The 14,601-nt window shown below is 36.2% G+C and overlaps 2 long non-coding RNA genes across 2 annotated transcripts; both read right to left on the bottom strand.

Annotated features, from left to right (window-relative positions):
- Positions 1-1,228: 1,228 nt before the first annotated feature.
- Positions 1,229-2,654, bottom strand: LOC146945736 (uncharacterized). Its single transcript, XR_015026471.1, has 2 exons — positions 2,366-2,654; positions 1,229-1,474 (listed from the first exon to the last, which is right to left on the bottom strand). It is a non-coding gene; the product is annotated as an uncharacterized LOC146945736 (long non-coding RNA).
- A 1,001-nt stretch (positions 2,655-3,655) lies between these two features.
- Positions 3,656-4,853, bottom strand: LOC146945735 (uncharacterized). The gene is made up of 4 exons (XR_015026473.1): positions 4,778-4,853; positions 4,600-4,684; positions 4,376-4,505; positions 3,656-4,188 (listed from the first exon to the last, which is right to left on the bottom strand). It is a non-coding gene; the product is annotated as an uncharacterized LOC146945735 (long non-coding RNA).
- Between the last annotated feature and the right edge of the window lie 9,748 nt (positions 4,854-14,601).

Genomic DNA, 14,601 nt, shown 5'->3' with positions numbered 1-14,601 from the left:
AATTCATCACCGATGTCATCCTCTTGAATTTCATCATCTAGGCCATCCATCCTCTTGAAATTCATCATCATCTTGGAATTCATCATCTATATCATCCTCCTGAAATTCATCACTTATGTTATCCTCATGAAATTCATCACCTATGTCATCCTCAAGAAATTCATCATCTATGTCATCCTTTTCAACATCTTCATTGATACCTTGCAGCATAAGAACAACAAAATACGTCAACCATAGATATTGTTGGTTCAAAGGACAACCAAGACATCAACAAGTGTTATCCCTCGCACAAATAAAAACCAAAACAACAAGTAAAACACACTCAACATAACCGCAAATAGGAAATTGCTTTTACACATTTCCCTTCCTCATTCTATCATTACAAGCCCATTTTCAGTTTCTGCAACTTCTGCCATGTTATGCAACACAGAAACAAACACAAAATGCAGAAAAATAAATCACAACTTCGCACAAACACCACAAATTGCAGAAACAAAATTTATGCATAAAATTTTGCAACACAATCAAAATACGACCTTGGACACGCATCTTAAACAATTCAGCCAAACAACATAATCATAAGTTCGCACAACTCTAATTCAGACCCTACACAAGTTAACAATTTCAGGCACTTGCTTACATTTCAAGTGATGTCATTACTAACAACTTTTCGCATATATATTAACAAGCAAAACAAAGTGTATGCATAAAATTTTGCAACACAAACAGAATCCGACCCTGCACACACATCTTAAACAATTCAGCCAAACAACATAATCTTAAAATCGCACAGCTCGAATTCAAACCCTACACACGTAACTTAATAGTTTCAGGCACTTGCCTACATTCCAAGTGATGTCACTACTAACAACTTTTTGCATATATTAACAAGCAAAATTTAACTAGTTTAACTCAATAATTTAATGTAATATACATAATTCAAATAACAATACTTACTTTGTACAACTTCTTTGTCACCATGTGCATGATCTTTCATTGCTTGTGGTTGCGAGAGTTTGGCTTTCTTCAATTTCTTTGTCTTTGTATCTTTGTCCAAATCGCCATCAACCTTTTGAACTCATTCTTGTTGAGTTCCTTTTTTTAGTGTTTCTAAATTTTGTGAAAATTCATAAAAAAATATTAGGAACAAATATATATGAAGGAAATCCAAAACATAGATGTTACATATGTAATTTTATAAAATCATAATCATGAGGCAAGAAAATGATTGTCTACAACTTCTACAATCTCTTGAGGCATTTCTCTATTGTTTCCCTACAGCTTCTCATGCAACTTTTCAATTTTTTCTTGCTTAATTTGATGTAGTACCATCTTTTTCAACGAAGCACTTGATCTAGGTTGAAAAGGTAAATTTAATCATTCAGCAAGGCTTTGACCAGTATTCCTACGCAAACCACCATCTTTCACACCTCTTACATTGTCCATTATGTCCAACAATGATAAACTGCAATCACTAAAAAAAATTGATAAACTACAATCATTAAAAAATTGATAGTTAATATGTGTGCTAAATGATCTACAAAATCCAAACCAGTGATGAATTCATACATTTCAAAGTTCTCTAAACAAAATCTAAAGGCTAAGCAAACAAATTACCTTAGCAAAGGCCTACACCTTTTTGTTAATCAACAGTCCTAACACAGCAACTATGTGAGATGTGAGTGGCATGCAATTTCAATTTTTGTTGCCATAATAAGAATAAAGGCATATTTCTTTACCAATGTTAAGGTAGACGAGAAAAAAGCAATCTAAATCAGTTGTGGCCTCAATGGTGCACTAGGTGGATCTACATGACTATTGGTATACATATAATAGTGCAGGGTACTATAGTAGAAAGGTGAAGTATAAGCAAGAAAAAATTGAACAAACCAAAGACGCATCAGCACCAATATTCCCAATACAACAACAATAATTTACCTAAACTAGAACCTATGAAGCACAGATATGGACGCCGAACACGGACACGCCAACACCGCTACTAATTTAAGAAAATCATATAATTATGTGTAATTATATACGTCAGTGTCGTGTCGGTGTCGAACACAACCGGTGTCCGACAACAGGACATGCATAATCCGAACATGCTTCATAGACTGAGTTTCAATACAACCTAGCAACCAACTAACATCCAGTGACATGGTCATTCAAATCCAAATAACACTATTTCAATAGCTCACGACAAAACACCCAAGGGTCAACAAATACATAAAAATAAATTTCAAAACATCACAAACAGTAAAACCAAACCAAATACTTTAAAAATTAAACTATAATCAACCAAAAGCTGTACAAAAAAAATTAAAATGAAAATAAAAAGAGAGATGTAGAATAGAAGAAAAATTACATGGATCTTTTGTTATTTGAGATGAGCAGCAAGATCTTTTTGGGTGTAAAGAGTAACGAGTCCTGATTTGAGGAGTGACGAGAGAAAAGTTGAAGTTCCGGTTTGAGGAACGAGGGTGATTCTGGAGCGATTTCTGGGTCACGTGATTCCTGGAGAAATGTTCGATTTTGGTTTAGATTGAGTTAATTTGGTCTGAATGGAACGGAGGGAAGGAAGGACGAAGGTTAGATTGAGTGAACTGAATGGAGAAAGGAACGAGTGATTTGGATTAGGTTTGTCTCTAAAAGAATTTGGGAAAGTTGTATTTCTATCATACAAATAAACATACTCTTATACTAGATTGATGACCCGTGCGCCGCACGGGTCTTATGAGCTAAAATCATTTCAAAATGTATTTTGTTTTGGTGGTGTAGTTATAATGTAGATTTTTATTTTGAAGGGTAGTTATAATGTAGATTTAAAAATATTTAAAACCCAATTAATATTTCAATAATCAAGGACGAACGGGTCTCATCGGCTATAATAGAGACCAATAAATTAAAATATAATCTGGCATCAAATAGTATAAAAGACATTGTCACCAATATTACATATTGACATAACTTTTACTTCAAAGACATAACTTTGACCAAATATATAGATTTGACCAAATCCATAGATGATAATACAAACACTCTATTTGGACTTATATATAAGCAAAAGGTCAAATTTATTTGATCCAAATATGGACCAAATACATTTAACTTTTTACTTGTATATAAATTCGGAGTGAGTACATCAATAATTAAGAGCAATTTTGTTAAATCACCATTCACTTTCTTTAATTTTTCAATTTTTTGACAAAATTTACCATTCTTTTTTAATGTGTGAAATAATCAAATACAAAAAAAAAAAAAACTTGTGAGACTTGATCGATCATATTTGCTGTAAGTGCATTAATATATGGATAATTGCTTCAATTACCCTTATTCTAGCATTTACATGGGTACCATGACCAACTTGCAAATTGTTCCCTTCATCAAAGATAAATTTGTATTACTATCAAGGGGTATGTTTGAAGAGAAAAAAATCAAAACACATATTACGTTTAAAAAAATAGGGACTTATATTTAAGAATGCAATTTATCATAAAAAAAGCTTATAATTAGAGACAGAGGGACAAAACATGGGCTAAATCACATTAGCATTTAGTTCTATTGGATTAATGTGTTTACTGTTTAGCTATCTATATTTTTTTTTTTTACATTGCTATCTAATTATAATGAAATGCAAAAAAAAACTATGTCAGAATTCTAGCTTCAATGTGATCATTAATTCATTACTTTAGTTATCATGATACCGCTGTGTATATACCATATTGATGTAGTAAATGTAGTTACAGATTATCACATAACAAAACTATGTCAGAATTCTAGCTTCAATGTGATCATTAATTCATTACTTTAGTTATCATGATACTGCTGTGTATATACCATATTGATGTAGTAAATGTAGTTACAGATTATCACATTACTAATGGATTTCAAGTGGGTTTCCTCAAAGAAAATAAAAAGGATTTCAAGTGGGTTATTTATTTGTGCAATCAAAGTGATTGATATTACTATACTCAAACTTAAAAACATCAAAATCTCTAATATCACGTTTGATCTAGCTTGTTCAACTTAAAGCTCTTTTGTAAGGCTTTTACTTCATCAAAACTCAGTCTTCTTTTCATCTCCAACATTAAGCTACCATCTTCATTGTGTTATTATCTTGCTCCAAGCCATTGAACATTAGCGGAAACTATTCACCTTAATATTGTGCTTCATTACTCCGATTCACACCTACATTGGTAAGGAATAAAACCAATTGGAAATTTTGAATCAAACATGAAGCATAACTCAATTGTTAAACCAGATGGCTTGTAAACACAAAGTTGGACTTAGTCATGCTTTCAAATTTAATTTTATTATCAATATGCAATCAGACGAAACCTAAACTGTCAAAAAGACTAAAACCTCCAACACAAACCTCGTTAGCTTCAATAAGGTCCTCAATCGACATCCTCCTAGTGTTGAGAAGATCATCGCTCAAAGGAACAAAATTATGTCCAGATATACTACTAACACCCTGTGTCACACAAATTTCTGCATTTCCCATCCTAATAGAATATAGAAAAACATCCATCGGAAAATACATGTGATTCATTTGTTATAAAAATATGAAAATCTAAAGACACGGTTTTAAGTTCTTACTTAGATTCATAATCAGAAAATTCAGGATAATCCCCGTTAATGATCAAATTTGTTCCAAAAAAGGAATTTGAAACTCCCATCATACCTTCCCAACAAAATGACACATGATCAGTGGTATGAAAACCTATTTTTTATTATAAATAATAAACGATATAAACTAACTCAGATCAATCTATACCCATGTATTTCCGTTGCTTGCAGTACTGCATTAAGATAGCTGGCGTTGAAATGTCATGGCCCTCCATATACTGCAAGAACTTTGTTATACCCTAATTTTGGATCTAAAAATATTTTCTCAAGATGTTTTCTATCTCTGATATGTGTCTTTGGACCTTTGAAAGATTGCCTATTTGTTACTGTTTACTCTGATATTTTACTCTGCTGTATTTGCATATTTCTACTGTCTATGTCTGAAAATCTTTTCAACTGTGTATTTGTCTATGTTTTCTTGCATTTCAAGTCATCCAAAAATATCTTTCTTGCATTCCAAGTCATTTGAATTTGTCCCTGATCAATTGCATGTTTCTTTGCATTTTATTTCAATATTATTTGCGAAATTCATGAAAAAGGGTATTTTAGTCATTTCCTGCATTCAAACTCATTTTAATCCTTGGAAAGTGTGTGAGTCTTTTCAATTGGTTTGTATAAGTCTTTGTTTCAATTCCATGTTAAAATCCATTTCAAAAAATTACATTTGAAGTCATTTTGAGTCAGTTTAGCCCCTAGGGGCATTTTAGTCATTTCCTTTGTTAAAATTTCTTTCAATCTTTGAAAAATTGTCCCTGAGTCCTTTCAATTGGTTTGAATGAATTTTTGTTTAATTTCATGTTAAAATCCATTTCAAAAATCACATTTGAAGTCTTTGAGTCAGTTTAGCCCCTAGGGGCATTTTAGTCATTTCCTGTGTTAAAATTCCTTTTAATCCCTAAAAAATTGTCTCTGAGTCTTTTAATTTGCTTGTATAAACTCTTGCTTTATTTCCCTGTTAAAAAACCGTTTTAAAAATTGCATTTGGAGTCATTTTGAGTCGTTTTAGTCCCTAGGGGCATTTTGGTCATTTCACGCGAAATTTTGACAGAGAGAGGTTACTTTGAAGTACCTCATTTAAGTAGTTGGTTCATTTTAGTCCGTTTTGTCATTTTTAATCATTTCACTTTACGTTATTTTCCGTTTACCAATTTTAATTCAATTTTATTTTTAATTTTTATTTTAGTCCTAAAGTTTCTAAAAATTGCACTTTTTAGTCCAGTTTGTTAAAATTGCAGTCCAGTCCTTGTATTTTTCCTTTTTTGCAGAAAAGTCCCAAAAGTCAAAGCAGTTAGAGATCAGTCAAAGTTTGTTACACTTGTAGTCCACATGACACTTTCTCATTGGTTCAGAATCACTGCATGACACCTATAAAAATAGGCCAACTCATCATTTACACTATTCATTCTGCCACATCACACACAAACACATTTTCACTTTTCTCTCTCTTCTCTTTTGGATCAAACACCCAAAATTCATCAACAATCCTCATGAACATCATGAACATCTCATGAATGTTCATCCACAAAAAAGTTCCAATAACTCTTCTCAAGAACACTAACCACAAAAATCATCATCAATCAACAATATTATCACAAAAAAATCATCCTAAGACCCATATATAGCAATTTTCGGTACTGTTCATCACCACCACAAGCCATTTTCGGACTCATCCTCTACAACAAGGACAAGGCCGATTTCGGCCAACACAAAGAGGGAGAAACTCGCGGCAATCACAAAGGAGGAGGGGAAAAACTCGCTGCCGGAGCCTAATCGGAGAGGAAAGAAAGCTTGCGAACCGGATTCGACTTGAGGTAAAGATTTAGAAGCTTTATTTCATCTTTTTTTGTTACTTTCTCTTTCAAAAAATTTCAAACTTCAAACTTAGATCTACGCTTCACCATTGATTTTCTTGAAAAACTAAGCCCGGATTCGTGATTAGAACAAAAAAGGATTGTTAAAAAGTTAAAAAAAAAATTAAATCGGGCAAAAAAAAAAATCCGACGCGGTGGTCGGCCACAGCGCCGGACCGGTGAAGGTTAACCGGAGAAGAAGGCTGCACTTGCAGACCTTCTCTCACTAGAAGTTGTAGAGAGAGGAAGAAGAAGGAATTATGAAAGAAATAAACCGAAAATGGCTCTTATAGGTGTAAACGAACCGGTTCGGTTCGCTTGAACCGGACCGGTTCACCTTGGTTTCTTCTTCTTGTTCCTCAACCGTTAGATCTAGCTGGATCAATCCAACGCTCCTAATGCGTTTGGATGATCCAGGATCCATTTCACCTTGGGCCTGAGCTTCTTTTCTACACAGACTTTATTTTCTTATGTTTTTCTTGCTGTTTACTACGCTACTTCCTGCTGAATACACCTTTGCATGCCTAAAATCTCTTTGAAAAATTCCAAGAAAATTCCTATAATTTTTCTAGTATATTTTGATCAATTTTGATATATTGCATGTCAAAATTGATCAAGAAATACTAGAAAATTATTTTTCCTTGGTTTAATGCTTTTTCTTTTACTTTTTGTTGAAAAATCTTGATGAAAAGCTTGTAAAATTTGGTGAGTTCTTTTTGCATTTGTGTTGATTGATTTAGGTTTGTTTCTTGTTAATTTTGTATGCTGAAAATTGTTAGAGAAAATACATGGAGAAATTGTTTGAATTTTGTGTTGTTTTGTCCAATTTTGTGAAGTTTTTTTTGCATGTTTTAATTCTAATTGTTTGATTCATAATAATTGTGGTTTGTTGAATAATTTTGGAGTATTGTTTGGTGATTGATTTGGTGTTTTGGTGCTGGTTTGTGATATGTGATAATTGATTCCTTATATGGCAAGTTACTTGATTCTTTAACGTGTGAATTAGTGCAAAATAGGCTTAGTAAAATGCCATAGTCCTTGACTTGTGTTACTCATAACTATCACATTGGGGCTGAACATAAAACCCTTTGAAAAATCTCAAAATGTGAGAGTTATGGGTCTCTTGCTTGCTTTGGAATTTTGGTATTCTATTAAGTGCATTTTTGCCACTTTTTCTTGCCATTTTACTATGTTATTATGCCTTATTTCTTTGCCAAATTTTTTTTTACCATACTATGCCTTTTATCACTAACCACTTTACTTCATGTTTCATGCATTCCATAAGGCATCCCATCCTCCATCTTATATTCTTAGTCTTTATCTTTCTTACACTTTAAAGTTCATGCAAAAATTAGAATGTAACACTTAGGAATTTTTTGTACTTTACCTTTATGCAATTTTAAATTCTTGCAAGACCATAGCATGTAATTAGGGCATGATGTAAAGGACAATGGACTCTAATGATGTACACCGACACGAGCACCGACACTAGCACACACCTCACATGGTTACTTTAGATATATGCTTAGGATATGCATGTTTAGATGTATGTTTAGGATTGCATGTTTAGAAGAATGTTTAAGATTTACACTTAGAAAAATCAATTTTCCAAAAAAACTTGAACAACATCACTTGAAAACCTTTTCCAAAAAATATGGGAGTCAAAACTCCTTTGCATTTCCCCTTTTATTTTCTTAATCAAACTTCAAATGAAAATTAATCATACTTGACTTTTTTTCCAAAATCACTAATCAAACCTCACAATTTTACAATCTTATGCCCTTGAGGCCTCTCCCTCTCATTCTTCAAAATTCCAATTTTCAAACTTAAAATCAACCAACAAAAACAAAAACATTTTTTGGAAGAGAACTACGGTGGATTTGATCCCTTAAAAGGGTACGTAGGCAAGGAATCAAAATTCCTTCAATTCAAATAAAACAAAAATTCAAACACTTTCTTCTCCCTCCAATTCTTCACTTAGTAAACTCTTAGGTGTAAATATCACTTTCAAATAGCATTTAAAAATAAAGCGCGCGCGTAGAAAATAAAGACGGTTCCTATAGGATACTATAGTCGTTATGGGTGTCTAACACCTTCCCGTAGCGAAAACAACTCCCGGACCTCGATTCTCAAGGGTTTTGCTTATTTTTTCCCTTCCCAAGAAAAAATATCAAAGGTTAAAAAGGTTCAAACGTAATCAATGTTTGACACCCGAAAACCAAGATAAAACAGTTGGCGACTTCACTGGGGAGATTCGAGAGTTACGCCTAGTCTTTATTTCCGCGCTTGCACTTTCGTTTTTACTTGCTTCTTTTTTGCTTTCTTATGTGAATAAATGTTTAAATTCTTGAAAACGTGTGGGGTGAGAATATCAAAAGTCATACACCCGGGCTGAGTGAACTTAGGATTTAGGGGGGATATAATCGACAATTCATTTCGAGGGTTGCCTCGTGTTTTGGATTATGCGATCAATCCCACATAGCTGAGGCATTTTGGGGGTGATGTTGTCGGCGCGTGTTGTCGCGTTTAGGCACTTTACTTCTAATTGTTCTATGACGCTATGAACCGTAGATAACCGAACCCATCCATGGCCATTTTCTAGGATGTAGTGCGGAGGCTAAATCGAGTGTTATCTCGAATTTTAGTCGTCACGCGGTACTACACTCAAGTTAGACCTTCTTACGGATAATCATGGAGCGAGTGTTTGTCTCGTGACACCATGATGTACGTCGGAGAGGTTGCAACTTGGGAACTTTTTAGAACCCGGTTACTATTATCCAAAGCCCTAGTTTCACCAGACACCGTGTCCACCCATGACTCCTTGACCTTGAATCTCAACCCACCATGTTTCTCTGTACTTGAACATAATCATGCATACATGCATACATGCATACACGCATAAACTTTTTCCATGCATTTATCGAAGGGCTTAGACAAATCGAATTTGTAAACATTGTAGGAATGGGAAGGACTAAGTCATACAAGTTCATGAAGGTTGATTTGGCACTCAAGATCAAGGATCCGATTGGTTTCCAACACCATTATGGGAACTTACTTACCATTCTCTGGACTAATGTGGATGAGAAGCTTGTGCACACTCTAGTGCAATTCTATGATCGGGAGTATCGGTGTTTCACCTTTCCTGACTTTCAGTTGATGCCTACCCTAGAGGCTTATTCTTCCTTGACCGGCTTACCCATAGCCAAAGAGACACCTTTTGCGGGACTTGAGTATGCTCCTACCCCATTGACTATTGCTAAGGATCTCCATCTCAAGACTACCGATGTCTCCAAGAATCTTGTCACTAAGGCTCACGTCCGAGGGTTCACTTCGAAGTATCTACTTGAGAAAGCCAACCTCAAAACCACTTGTCAAGACACCCTTGAGGTTATTCTTGCACTTCTCATCTATGGGATTATTCTCTTTCCAAATCTTGATGACTTCGTGGACATGAATGCTATTATCATCTTCCACTCCAAGAATCCGGTTCCTACTTTACTAGCTGACACATATCATGCTATTCATGATTGATCCGGCAAGGGTCGTGGATATATTCTCTGCTGTGTACATCTCCTCTATAGGTGGTTTATTTTGCACCTTCCAAAGTTTTTCCATGATAATCCAGGGAATTGGACTATTTCACAGCAGATCATGGCTCTCACTCCTAATGACGTGGTTTGGCTCACTCCTGCTGCTAGAGTCAAAGAGATTATCTTCGGTGGTGGGAAGTTTCTTAATGTACCTCTTCTTGGTACCTGGGGTGGAATCAACTACAATCCGGAACTTTTTTATTCCTAATAATGTTTACAAAAGCTCTAATTTGTGTAAAACCCTTCGATAACACAAAAAGAGTCTTTTGCATATGCATCTGTACATATCATGCATCATTTTACATTCATAGTTTCTCGTCCGTGTCTCACGTGTTCTCTTTCCTACAAAAGGGTCGTCTCTGCCGCCTAAAGTCAAGCTACAACTGCAAAACGCTCGGGCTAAACAAGAAATCAGAATGAGTCCATTTGAACAAGAAATCCAGGAGCTTCGCGAAGAAGTAACAACACTCCGTAGGGAGGTGGAGAGGTTAAGCGCCTTGGTGACAATATTGGTAGCCGCACAGGGTCAGCCGACACTCTCATCACCAGCCAGCTTTCAAGCTCAAATACCTGATATTACTGTTCTGATTCTGACGAAGGTTGCCAATACTCCCCAACATATGTCTGTGCTCTATGGTCTTGATGAAGTACCTCTTCCCCATGTCTCTGAGGTTCCAATGCCTAAGCACCTGGTCAGAAGAAGTGATCCCACTGATGGTCCTGAAGAGAAAGAACAGAGAGCGAGTATGGTGAACTTCAATGCTGCTACTGTTATACCTATTATCAAGGCTGCCCAAAACCTGGGTCATCAATCTACTGCAACTGTGATACCTGTCTTCCATGCTGCTCAGAAACATGTTGCTATTGTTACACCTGTAATCAAAGTTGCTCAAAGTCCCAGTTATCAGACTCAGTTTCAACTTTACCTGCGTCGAGGACAACAGAATCTCCAACAATCTCAACAGCCTCAACGGCAACATCAGGGTCCCCAACCTAAGCAAATCTTTCCCCCTGTACCAATGCAATATGCTACACTGCTCCCATTTCTTATTGCTAAAGGGCATTGTCAGACTAGGAAGGGCAAGCCTCCACCCAATCCTATGCATCCCGAATTCCGTACCGATCTCAGGTGTGTTTTTCACCAAGGTGATAGGGGCCATGATGTTGAGGGATGCTATGCTCTGAGGTATATTGTGAAGAAGCTGATAGACAAGGGAGAGTTAACTTTTGAAAATAATACTTCTAATGTCCGAGACAATTCTCTTTCAAATCATGCACCTGTTGTTGGCAAGACACGACCATTACTACACCTTGCACCAAGGGGCACGAAGCCTTGAGCTCGAGCATTGTTTTTTCTATGAAAATGGAAGTCCAGAAATTGATTGAGGATAACATCTTTCTGTCCATATGTGGAAGTCAATTTGGAACCAGGGGCATGGTGCCTACTGCTGATACATGGGATATTCAGCCGCAACTGAGATGTTTTGTTGATGTTTTCTACTGGTTGTTTGTTTGATAATTGTGTTTGTTTGCTGTTTTTCAAAAATAAAAAAACCTTTCGTCTCGCCCGAAGACGAAAGTGAACTTATTTAAGGCACTTACTTCATGTGTTTGCATCACTAATAAAAAGTCGTTTCTATCGCGGCTTTGTTTTTTTTACTTTGTGCTTTCTTTGGAAAGAATGGTAATACCAAAAAACCGTAAAAAAATTTTTTACTTCACTTTGATCATTTCTGAATACCTGCATAATCATAATTTCTATTCAAAATCAAAGCATGCATTGATAAACCCGTTGAACACTGTAACACTGTGCTCTCTCTCGACTTTGAGTTCCTATGTTCGAAGCTGAAGGAGCTGGAGATGAGAAGTTTTCCAATAAGATCTCTTGTCCACTAGAACATTCTAGTCATCTGAGCTGCAAATATGAGCATCAAGAAGATTGTCCCGCAGGGACATTTGCTTACAAAAAACTGATTCAGGGAGCTATTACTAGTCTGGCATGGATATCGTACTTCAATACACATCAACAAGGGCAAAGGGATGCCTAGTTCCAAATGATAATGACAGGTTCGCATGTCTATGAACCCCAATGCAGTCAATGAATGCTTTGTCAAAAAAAAAAGAGAAAGAAAAATAAAAAAAAATTCAAAAAGCTCGACAAGTCACACACCTAAAAGGTGGCTTAGGCAAAAAAGAGCGTCTCGATGGACTAAAGCAGTCCATGCAAAAGTTAGAGACACAAAAAGTGTATCCTGATAGATCGAAGACCCGCAAGGGCGATCTATGCAAAAATTAAGGATTTATGACAAAGCAACTGCATCGGGTCCGACAAGACTCACCTGGGGCAATCCTTTTATCTCTGGTATATGGAATGGAATCAGTACTTCCGGTGGAAGTCATGATCATGTCCGTGAAAATTCTCATGGAAATCGAGTTTGTCTGTGTTTAAATGATGCTCAAACAAATGTGATCTGCTGGATTTGAATGTTAATGCTTTGTGCCATGGTCAACTATATCAAGAGGAGGATGGATCAAACTTTCGACAAGAAAGTCCATCCGGGTGCTTTTCAAGAAAGAGATCTCATGTTCAAGTATGGTCTTATATTTTCAAGCCCACTCCAGGGGCAAGTGGATGCTGAGCTATGAAGGCCCATGTATTGTCAAGATGTTTTTCTCCAGTGGTGCAATGATTCTTACAATCATGAATGATGTTGAACTTCCTCATCCTGTGAACACTGATGCAGTTAAGAAATACTTTGTCTAGATATATGAAAAGAACAACATGGTAGGTCGAAAACCCGAAAGGGCGGCCTAGGCAAAAATGCGCTTCCCGGTGGATCGAAAACCCGCAAGGGCGATCCAGGCAAAAACTAGGGACAAAAAATGAATATGGAAAAGCTCGCTGAGATTGTACGCAACTCAGGCAAGAATGAGCGTCTCGATGAGCCGAAAACCCGAAAGGGCGGTTCATGCAAAAATGAGATTGAAACGAAAAGACAAGTAACTGTATCAGTCAGTCACGACTCACTTGGGGCATCTCAGCTATCAAAGGACCCCAATTCAAAACGTCATCTATCAGAGGACTCCAGTTCGGAATACCTCTAATATAAAGTCTCTGCTATGCAAGGCATATCAAATTCAAGACATCTCCAATGCAAAGTCTCTGTGGTTCAATGTATCTGTAAATTCAAAGCATCTCCATGTCAACGTACTTACAACTCCAAAACATCTGTGTTTCAAAGCATCTGCAATCCGGAAGTGTCTACCATTCAAGCGTTCGAACAAAGGAATTCAAAGTTGCCAGTGAGAACAATGTTATTGTGTTCAATGTATCCTTTCAAATATGATTACCATCTTCCAAACTTTTTAGATCTGTGGAGCTGCGCCCTCGGCCGGTTACCACTCTCCTACATCCATTTGAGCATGTGCCCATTTATTTGGAACTCTCATTTCTTCTACTCGCAAAATTTCTTCTATTTGTGATGCTAATACTTAAAGCAAAATTTCAAAAATCTTTTTTTCAAAAAAAAAAAATCTTTTTATGCAAACAACAAACATGCACTATCTTTGAACTTTTGAACAGGTGAAACATGCATCAACATCCATCTCAACATGCAATATGTACATACAATCTCTCCAGGACAAACTGTGGTCAATGGCAAGAATGAAAAAACAGAATGAAAAATGGAAAAATGGAAAATGGAAAATTGCAAATGAAAAGCTCGCTAAGTCGAAAATCCGAAAGGGCGGCTTAGGCAAAAATGAGCACCCCGCTGATTGACAATCTATGAAGGCAATTCAGGCAAAAATGGGGCAATGAAAAGAATTTATTCCCGGTGAATCGAAAACCCGAAAGGGCGGTTCAGGCAAAAATGGGATTGAAAAATGAAAGAATAAAAAATGAAAATGAAAGCATTGACCACAGGTGCGACATTCAAAGTCTATCCAATGCTGGTTCTGGAGGACTGGCGACCTCTGGCAAAGCCTTATCTAAAGGACTTCCATGTGAAACATCCAATGTATATCCATTACTAATTCCTGAGAAATGGCGACTTCTGCCCGAGTTTGTTCGAAGAATTTTCAGGGGCAATTTTCAAAGTTTATCCAGCTTGCGACTTCCACCAAGGTTTTGATCAAATGGCTTCCCCCAAGAAGCATGTACTAGTGCAAGTATGATATGATCAGGTTCTCTCGGTTATGGTTTTGATACGTCTTTCAACGACGTCATCCCCTTTGAAGATAGCCGAGTGCGTATGTTGTAGCTCAAGTCACTACGTGCCCAATCTTCCAATGTTTTGTCTATCTCTGTGAAACTTTCTTGCCAAATTGTAAAACAATCATGCATTTCCAAGCATTCATACATGCATAAGCATGCATTTTATGTGCTCATACATTCAACGATGTTGTTATACCATACATACATGTTGCATTTCCAATCTCAACTTTCAATTTAACCCAATTTCAACTGTCAATTCAACTCAATCTCAAACGTTCAAATTCAACTCAATCCCCAGGTTCAATTCAATTCAATT

This window comes from Medicago sativa, chromosome 2 (assembly GCF_051527215.1).
Source record: "Medicago sativa cultivar Bolivia chromosome 2, Bolivia_mono, whole genome shotgun sequence".
Taxonomy (NCBI): domain Eukaryota; kingdom Viridiplantae; phylum Streptophyta; class Magnoliopsida; order Fabales; family Fabaceae; genus Medicago; species Medicago sativa.
Note: the sequence above shows the minus strand (reverse complement) of the source record. Positions and strands in the feature narration are given on the sequence as shown.